The following is an 8,854-nucleotide window of genomic DNA, read 5'->3' on the forward strand; positions in this document are numbered from 1 at the left end:
AAAAAACTACCCCAGCTGTGTCTCTTTCTTTTTTTAACTCTAATCTTATGTGTGTGTGTGTGTGTGTGTGTGTGTGTGTATGTTCACCAGTGTGTCTCCAGGGGTGAGGAGTGCTGAGAAGCCAGAAGAGAACACAGGATCTCCTGATATTGGAGTTACAGGCGGTTGTGAGCCTGGCCTAGGTGCTGGGAACCAGACTCTCGTCCTCTAGACGTGCAGTATGTACTCCTCAGTGCTGAGCAATCTCTCTGGCCCCTTGTGTGTCTTTTTGAGAACAAAAATAACTTTTCCCAAAGCCTTCTGTACCCCGTTAGGCAGAACCATGTCACATGAGCATCATAGAGCAGATACAGGCAAGGGAAAGAGAGTTACCAGTAGTTCAAATGAGGCAGGATTCATCAGCTGGGGCTCAAGTTGGCTTCATAAGACGTGGCCAGCCAGTCCTTGCACAAAACAGTGATTCTGTTAGAGATGAGATGGGATGCTCCTGGGTGGTAAGTGATCATGCCAGCTGCTCCAGATAATCTCCTGTAACATTGACCCCAGGAATGTCTTAGCATTCTCTGGGTGTCTTATATGCAAATTTCGATGCAGACGGAAGATACCTATGTGCTGCTCTTAGACAAGGGCATAGCTACAGCCTGTCATTATTTTCAAATATTATGCTTCTACACTGATCCCTATCTCTGTGTGTAGATGTGGTTTTAAAAAATGTCTGTCTCGGAGGAAGTTACAGTTCCCAACACATCTATGAAAAACAGAAACAAGGGAAAGCAACCTTTCTTGGCATGTAGAGTGCTGGCTTTTTCCTGACTTCTGTTCAGTTGCCTTCCATTGAGGTTTGGGTGACATGGTCATCACTAATTCAACCAAGTACGGCTTTTCTAGATTCATATATTTATTCAAGTCATCCTTATATGCCTCTATATTTCTTAGATTGCCACAAGAGAGTAGCCAGATGTGTTACTAGAGATATTACAAAACCATCTCAGGGGCCATGACCAAAACTGAGGAGACAGACAAAACAGGGAAGTGAGTTTGGAACATTTTTTTACAATGTATTTACTTGTATTTAATGTACACTGGTACTTTGCCTGCATGTATGTCTGTGTGAGGGTATCAGATTCCCCAGGAATAGGAGTTATGGACAGTTGTGAGACACCATGTGGGTGCTGGGAATTAAAACGGGATCTTCTGGAAGAGAAGCCAGTGCTGAGCCATCTCTCCATCCCCTGGAACATTTCTTATGACTTAAAAAGACAAAAGGCAGAAGCTCTCACATACCATATACTACCCTGTATTTGAGGGGAATTAGGCAAGTACGAGCAAGATGGTGGTGGGTGCTTCATCCTGAAGGTGCAAGATGATCTTGTTTGGATTTTTCTGTATTTTCCGTACGTGTAATTTGCCATAGTTAATCTTGATTGTCTACTTGGCTACATTGTGAGAGTATTTGTGGATAAAACCATCTTCCGGGACAGCAGCTGGGAGGGAAAGAACCAAAGTGAAGGTACATGGTGTCATCCCAGAGGCTGGGAGCCCAGGTGTCTGGGGCAGGTATTCCCTGGCCACCAGGAGGTGAGGAGCCATGCTCCCCCAAACCTTCTACCATAATGCCCCTCACCCAGAACAGGAACAGTGGAGACAGATGATGCAAACTGAGACCTCTGAAACCAGAGGCCAAAACAAACAATTTGCTTTAGGTTGTTGTCTCCCATATTCATCACAGCAATGAAAAGCTTACACACTAACTTTTTCTTTCTGTGATGAGCACAAATGGCACTGTATGGAGATTGCTTCCGAGAAGTATATGGTGCTCCCCAGGCTCCCCCAAAACCACATAGAGGTCAAAAAAAAATCTACAAACATGATGGAATACACATGTAATCCACCGAAGCCAAGATAGAGAGATGCCGGGGTCAGTGAGAAATCCTGCCTTAAAAATATTAGTAAATAAATAAAATCAAGAACAGTGGGTAGCTCCCAAGGATGGCACCTGAAATTGACATATGGCTTTCACACACCTATGCACACAGAGGTACACATATCCACACAAGCATGTTTTCCCCACATATACACAAAGACACACACACACACACACACACACACACACACACACACACACACAAGTGCCATAGAAATGCACACCACTAAAGAATATCTCAAAATGGCTTAAAATTTGAACAGCCAGTGTATTCTAGTAAAGACTAAGATCAGGGCTGTGTCACGACTTAACCATATGATCATCATGCTCAGTGCCTGCTTCTAGTTCAGCGTCTGTTGTAGCTCAGTGGTCTTCAACCTCCCTAAATGCTAACACCTTTTAATACAGGTCCTCATGTTGTGGTGACCCCCCCACACACACACACACACACAAAATACACAGAATTATTTTCATTGCTGCTTCCTAACTGTAATTTTGTTACTGATATGAAATGTAGTGTAGGTATCTGATACGAAGGATATCGAAATGCAATCCCCAGGAAAGGGTCATTCAACAGCCCCCCCCACCAAGGGTCCTGACCCACAGGTTCATAACCATTGCTCTAGAAGCCTGGGTGCTGCTCCCATCTTGCTTAATGACCTATCTCCAGGGTGAGCACAGTGCCTGGCTCAGAGCTAGTACTTCATGAATATTTTGTAGAAGAAGCAGCAGATGGTAGACAGACTCTCTGGCTGGTTGTCTATTCCCAGCACCACTATTTTGCTTTTCTTACGACTGCAATAAGACAACATGTAGAGATTAGATGTGTAATTAACCCACAGCTGAAATCATTATTATGTGTAAATAATAAGATTACTTAACTGAAAACCCGTGAGGAAAATTACTCTAAAGGCATCGTAAGATGTAGGATGACGCCATAAATATTTTAAAATTTTATATAAATTAATAATGGTTAGGAACATAATGGGATAGGGAAAAAAATCCCTTACAGCCGATATTCTGAGATGGCCACAAGAAAAACAACCTGTCTGAAGAAAATTATGATGCTCTCCAGAGGGACATTCTGCAACACACGATGTTTAAATGTAGTAGAGAGACAGAGTTTTAAGTGCAGTTGCACAGAAAAATCTCAGGCAGTGTTTTGTCTCTGCTGATGTTGGTGTGAGGTCGGTGTAAATGACGAGGCACTAGGAGGAGAGATGAGATGAGAAGAGTCACCAGCAACAACCAACAACATTTTTTTAACAGAGCTGAGAACATTGCATAACTCAAATTCTTAGAAGGATATTGCACCGAAATGGAAACCAAGTTATCAAATCACAGTGGAGGGCTTTGAAATTGCTGAGGATTAAGGATTTATTTTATGACAAAGTTTATTTGGGAAAAAAAGTCTATATGATTTTGGAGCCATTCCATGAAGAGATTTGACCTACAGTTTCAACCTATTAGTGAACATGCAACTTAATCCATCTAATGACAGTTAACAACAAATGGATGGGAATGTATCCCATAGGGAATGAAACTAGAACACTTTATCTGGGAGAAAGATTTACATTTGTGTTTCATGTGTGCAATTTTACAGATATATATATATATATATATTATATATATATATATATATATATATTAGCCATAAGAAAATCCAAGTGCCTGCCTCTTTTACTGGTAAGGGAGTGAGTAATAACAAAACTAGTGCAGTAAGAAAGGTAATTTCTTAAGATTTGTTTTATTATATTGTGTGTCTCTGTGTGTGTGTGTGTACATATGTGTGGGTACCCAGAGGAGGGCATCAGGTCCCCAGGAACTGAAGTTACAGGTCATTATGAACTCCATGACATGGATGCTAGGATCACCTAGCTCATTATGAACATGGATGCTAGGATCACCAAACTCTGGCCCTCTGTGGTCTCCGTTTTTCTTTGTTTTGTTTTTCGAGACAGGGTTTCTCTGTATTGCTTTGGAGCCTGTCCTGTAACTCACTCTGTAGACCAGGCTGGCCTTGAACTCACAGACATCCACCTGCCTCTACCTCCCGAGTGCTGGGATTAAAGGCATGTGCCACCAACGCCTGGCTTCGAATCTGTGGTCTTAACTGCTGAGCTATGCATTCTGGGAACCGAACCCAGGTCCTCTGTCAGAGCACGAAGCTCTGATAACTCCCAAACCATCTCTCCAGCCACCATAGCTCTGGAGGTTAGAACACAGAGGCCAGAATTTGATGGTCCCCAGAACCCACATCAGGCAGCTCACAATTGCCCGTAATTGTGGCTCCAGAGGATCTGATGCCCTCTTCTTCTGGCCTCCATGGGCTTCTGCAAGTGTGTGATGCATAAACTCACAGAACCTAAAGCACACACTCAAAAACAAAAATAAATAAACATACCTTTGACTTCAGAGACACCTCTCCGGCCACTGAAGAGAAACTTCAATATTTATATGGGAGACTTAAACCTTTCCATGAGAAAGGATGAAAATTCACTATAAATATAAAAGAAGAAAGCTGAAGAAGGTACTTCCAGCACTAAAAATTAATAGTTTTAAGTCTCTTGCTGCAGCAAGGCAAGTGGGAGCAACTGAAGTGCGAGCTCGAGACAAGACTCCATGGGTTGCAAAATGGCAGACAGGCTGGACATGGGGGGAGTCGCCAGCTTTGATAAGGCCAAGCTGAAGAACACTAAGATGCAGGAGAAGAGCATCCTGCCAACCAGAGACCACTGGACAGGAAAAGAGGAGTGAAATTTCCTAAAGGTGTTGACTGGAGGATTTCCCCACCCCCATCCCCACCCCTTCCCACCCTACCCTGTTATCTCTGAGACCCCCTCATTATGGGGAGGAAGAGCCACCTGCAACATAGACTAGAGCCACAAGCTGCACTGTGAACCTGGGCCCTCCACACTGATGCCACCAGTCCAAAAGTCCCTGAAGGGAACTGCACACACACACACACACACACTAATTGGACTGCCAAATTTCACCGGTTTGCTTTGGAATATTATAGAAAATTATTTGCATGATTGATGAAAATAAAACATATCTCGTGGCAAAAAAATAATGATTTTAATATAGGAACAGCTCTTTTAAAACAACACAAAAGATGTCAATAACTCGACAGAAAATTACTAAGGATATGAATGAATAACTCACAAATTAGTAAGTCCAAATTATCAACAACAGCATGCTATTTAATTTCAATAATTTTCGAATCTAAATGCACTACAATTTAAATCATTTAAATGCAAAGAAATCCTTAAAGGGAAAAGCAGAAATAAAAAGTACATGTCCACTGCCCTAACAGGAACTAAGTCTGCCTCAGACATGGAAGAACTATGCCTTTCCCATTTAACCCCTCTGTGTTAAAGAGTGTTTTAAATTTCAGGCGAGATGTCAGGACTCATTTTTGGTAAATTGCAATATGCCACTCATTCTTTCTGCCAGCCCACATTCTTCTTTTCCAACATGGCATGTGTGACTTTCACACCACTGATAATTTCCATGTCATAAATATCCATCCGGATGAGCATAAATGAAGTGGATGATGGGACAATTGCTGAGCAAAATTATGCAGAGGTCTAGATCTGGGTCCCAACCAGGCATTCTCCACATATATAGCAACTGTATGCCAGTTGCTTCTAGTAGAGCCTGTGAAGCCTGCACCCCACCCCCTTTTAAAGTACAAGGTGGAGGCAATTAAAATGGCATTTGTGTGTGTATGTGTGTGTGTTCCTTCATGTGTGTGGGTATGCGTAACACGTGTGTGTATTCATGTGGATGTCAATGTTGTTTCTCTTCTATTCTTCCACTTGCCTGCAACTTACCAAGGAGGCAAAGCTAGGTGAGTTCCAGGCACCTGCCTCCCACCGGAGGAGGGATTACAAGTGTATGACAACACACATGACTTTTTATAACATGAGTTCTAGGAATCACACTCGGGGCTTGTACTTACAAGGGAAGCATTTTGCCAATTGATCTATCTCTCCAGTACCCTAAATTGGCATTTTAAACAAGAACCCCAATTAATACTTAGGTGGTTTAGTGTTTGAAATCCAGTGTCACGATTTTCTATAAAGACTTGCCACTAAGTCTTTTCTATAAAACTCCAGGACTCTAGAAGAGAAAAAATGTGCACACAGAATAGCAACTCCACTGTGCATTCAAGTGACCAACTGCCTCCACTCCCATAGCTCTGTTCTCAGATCCTTGTTATATTCAAGGTGATGTCTCTTTAGGTTGCTCTCCCAAACTCCTCGATCAAATTATACTCGTCAAAGCTTCCAGTCTTCAAAAGTGCTTTCAGAAAGCCCATAAATTCAGTCCCTAGTCTGATGATTCAGGCACTTAATCACACCATAAAGTTAATGGAATCCAATTTGAATGTAGACACCTCAACAACCACATTGCATTGAATTCACAGCCTTCATAAAATATGGGTTTCCAAATGAATCACCAGCCTAATGGAAAATTCAAAGCAGAATGCTTGTCTCTCATTGGTCACTGTCCAGATCTTTGGCTGCCAGGAAAAGACCAGAGCTGTCAACGTAAAGTGGTAGCCCCAGCAACTGCCACACCACCAGGAACTTCAATACTTGAAAAGCTAGAAGTCACAACACACACTTTCAGATGTCCTCTAGACTGTTGGGATACCCTGTGGCTTATAGCATTGTGGCTCCCCAAGTGTCAGACTCTGCCTGTCAATCCACAACACCCACATGTAACAGTTCACAGCACGGGATTTCTTGGAGCATCAGACTCAACCTAACTGCTCCAAGGCCATGTTCATCCAGTGGCACCTGGACTCTGAGGTGTGAGGAAGGAGCTACCTAGATACCCAAGAATTCAGTAGTTAACCACCAGGAACAAAGTGTTGCTGACTTGGCCTTGCAAGCATCCAGTTTTGCTGTCCATGCTGTCGGGCATCCCCTCCTCTGTGACAACATCTGGGTTATCAGTGCTGAGCTTTTCATCCAGATGTTCTATGTGGTGGAAATGGAGTGATAAACTGGAGCTGGATGGGTTTGCAAGTGTGTGGGCAGGGGAGCTGTGTACATAGGCTCCCTTAGGGAAGTCTCCTCGTGGTCCATCTGCCTCAGATAGTGGCAGCTCTTCCTGAAAGTACTTCGGACTGCTTAGATGGACCATCCTTCATGTTCTTCAACACTTGTGGTCATTTCTAAGGTAAATGGAAGGTAGACAATAATCTTTCCTTAATTTCTTTATCTCCTTAAAGACACAAAGACAATAGCTGAGATTCAACCATTCTTAATATTTCCCTCCAATAGTGGCCACACATACAAAAGGAGACAAGGCCCTCAAAGAGTATTGTATACTTTAATGTGCTGAACTGAAGATTTAATCTACTGAAGTGGGTTGATGCAGTCGCTTCTTCTCAAATTCCTTTTGTACAAAATCTTGATGCATAATGTCTAGCATTGGAAAATACATTAAACTATACTTGGAGATATTTTGAGTTATTTTTATTGTTGTTTTTGCTTTTTTAAGTAAGTACAAACAAGCAGGGGCATTCTGTGTGTGTGTGTGTGTGTGTGTGTGTGTGTGTGTGTGTGTGTGTGTGTCCCTCTCTCTTTGCACGCATGTGTGCATGTATTTTAACCCTTCTTGTTCTCAAGTGAATCATGCATGAACTGAATCTTCTGAAAGCTGTCTTCCATAGAACATCTCTCTCTGTCTGTCTCTCTGTCTCTCTGTCTCTCTGTCTCTCTGTCTCTCTGTCTGTGTCTCTGTCTGTGTCTCTGTCTGTCTCTCTCTCTCTCTCTCTCTCTCTCTCTCTCTCTCTCTCTCTCGTGTGTGTGTGTGTGTGTGTAAAGCTTGAAATGTATTGTCTTAATTGCTATTCTGTTGCTGTGAACAACACACACACACTTTAAATATATATATCACTTTGAATTTTATCTTGGGCTGTGTTTATAACTATACTCAACCATAGTAGCCTACATGCTGCCCATGGGTTACAGACTGGACATGATCGCATTGGATAAATGTATGGGTATTCACTTTCCTACTTACATTCCCCACAACCCCCTTTCTGAACAGCCCACCTGGATCACCTGGCTCCTGACATTTGGACATCCTTTTTGCTCATTTTCCTCACCCTTCTGGCTCAACAGGTAATGCCAAAACTCCATTTGTAAACTTGTTGGTTATCATCTCCTCCATGAGTAAAAGGATTCACTTACCAATGCTTCTTTTCTTGCTCTACCCGGTTCCCAGATGTGGAAATGAGGCACAGACAGAGAAAGCACTTTATATGTAGTTACAAGGGCACTGCTTAATCTCAGTCGTCAATTTGATGAGATCTAGAAGCACTTGGGCATTCCGGTAAAGAACTATCTTAATTAGGTTATTTGAGGCAGAGACATCTGCCTGCTGTGGGTGTCACTTTCCCTAGGCTGTATTGAAAAGGAGAAAGTGAGCTGAGCACAGGTTATTCAAGGCTCTCTGCTTGACTATAGATGCAATGTGACCAGCTGCCTCAAGCTCCCACTGCTATGATTTCCCACTATGAATAACTATATGCTCAAACTATAGGCCCCAAAAGGTTGTTCCTTCCTTCTGTTTCTTTTGCTAGGCTATTTTGTCACAGTAAGACAAAAAATAACTAAAACTACAAGCGTGCCTCTCAAAGAAGCAACCAAAGGGTTTCCATAGCACTGAGACCCTTGTCTCTTTGGGAGCTCAAGACCCGGAACAACTGAGAAATTCCTAGTTCTATGAACTATATATCCTGGGAGGAGGTAATAAAGATGAGGAAGGACAAGATGCTTTTACCATCACTCACCTTCATATCTACCAGAAATGGTACCACATACCAGCAGTGCTCAAAAACTCAACAGAGGGGCTAGAAAGATGCCTCAGTTTGATAAAAATGCTTGCTGTTCACTTTGCATGCACAAG

General features: G+C 42.5%; 1 pseudogene; it reads left to right on the forward strand.

Annotated features, from left to right (window-relative positions):
* The first annotated feature begins 4,558 nt into the window (after positions 1 to 4,558).
* On the forward strand, positions 4,559 to 4,691 carry LOC100754517 (annotated as a pseudogene).
* Positions 4,692 to 8,854: the final 4,163 nt, after the last annotated feature.

The sequence above is a fragment of the Cricetulus griseus genome, assembly GCF_003668045.3.
Source record: "Cricetulus griseus strain 17A/GY chromosome 1 unlocalized genomic scaffold, alternate assembly CriGri-PICRH-1.0 chr1_0, whole genome shotgun sequence".
Classification (NCBI taxonomy): domain Eukaryota; kingdom Metazoa; phylum Chordata; class Mammalia; order Rodentia; family Cricetidae; genus Cricetulus; species Cricetulus griseus.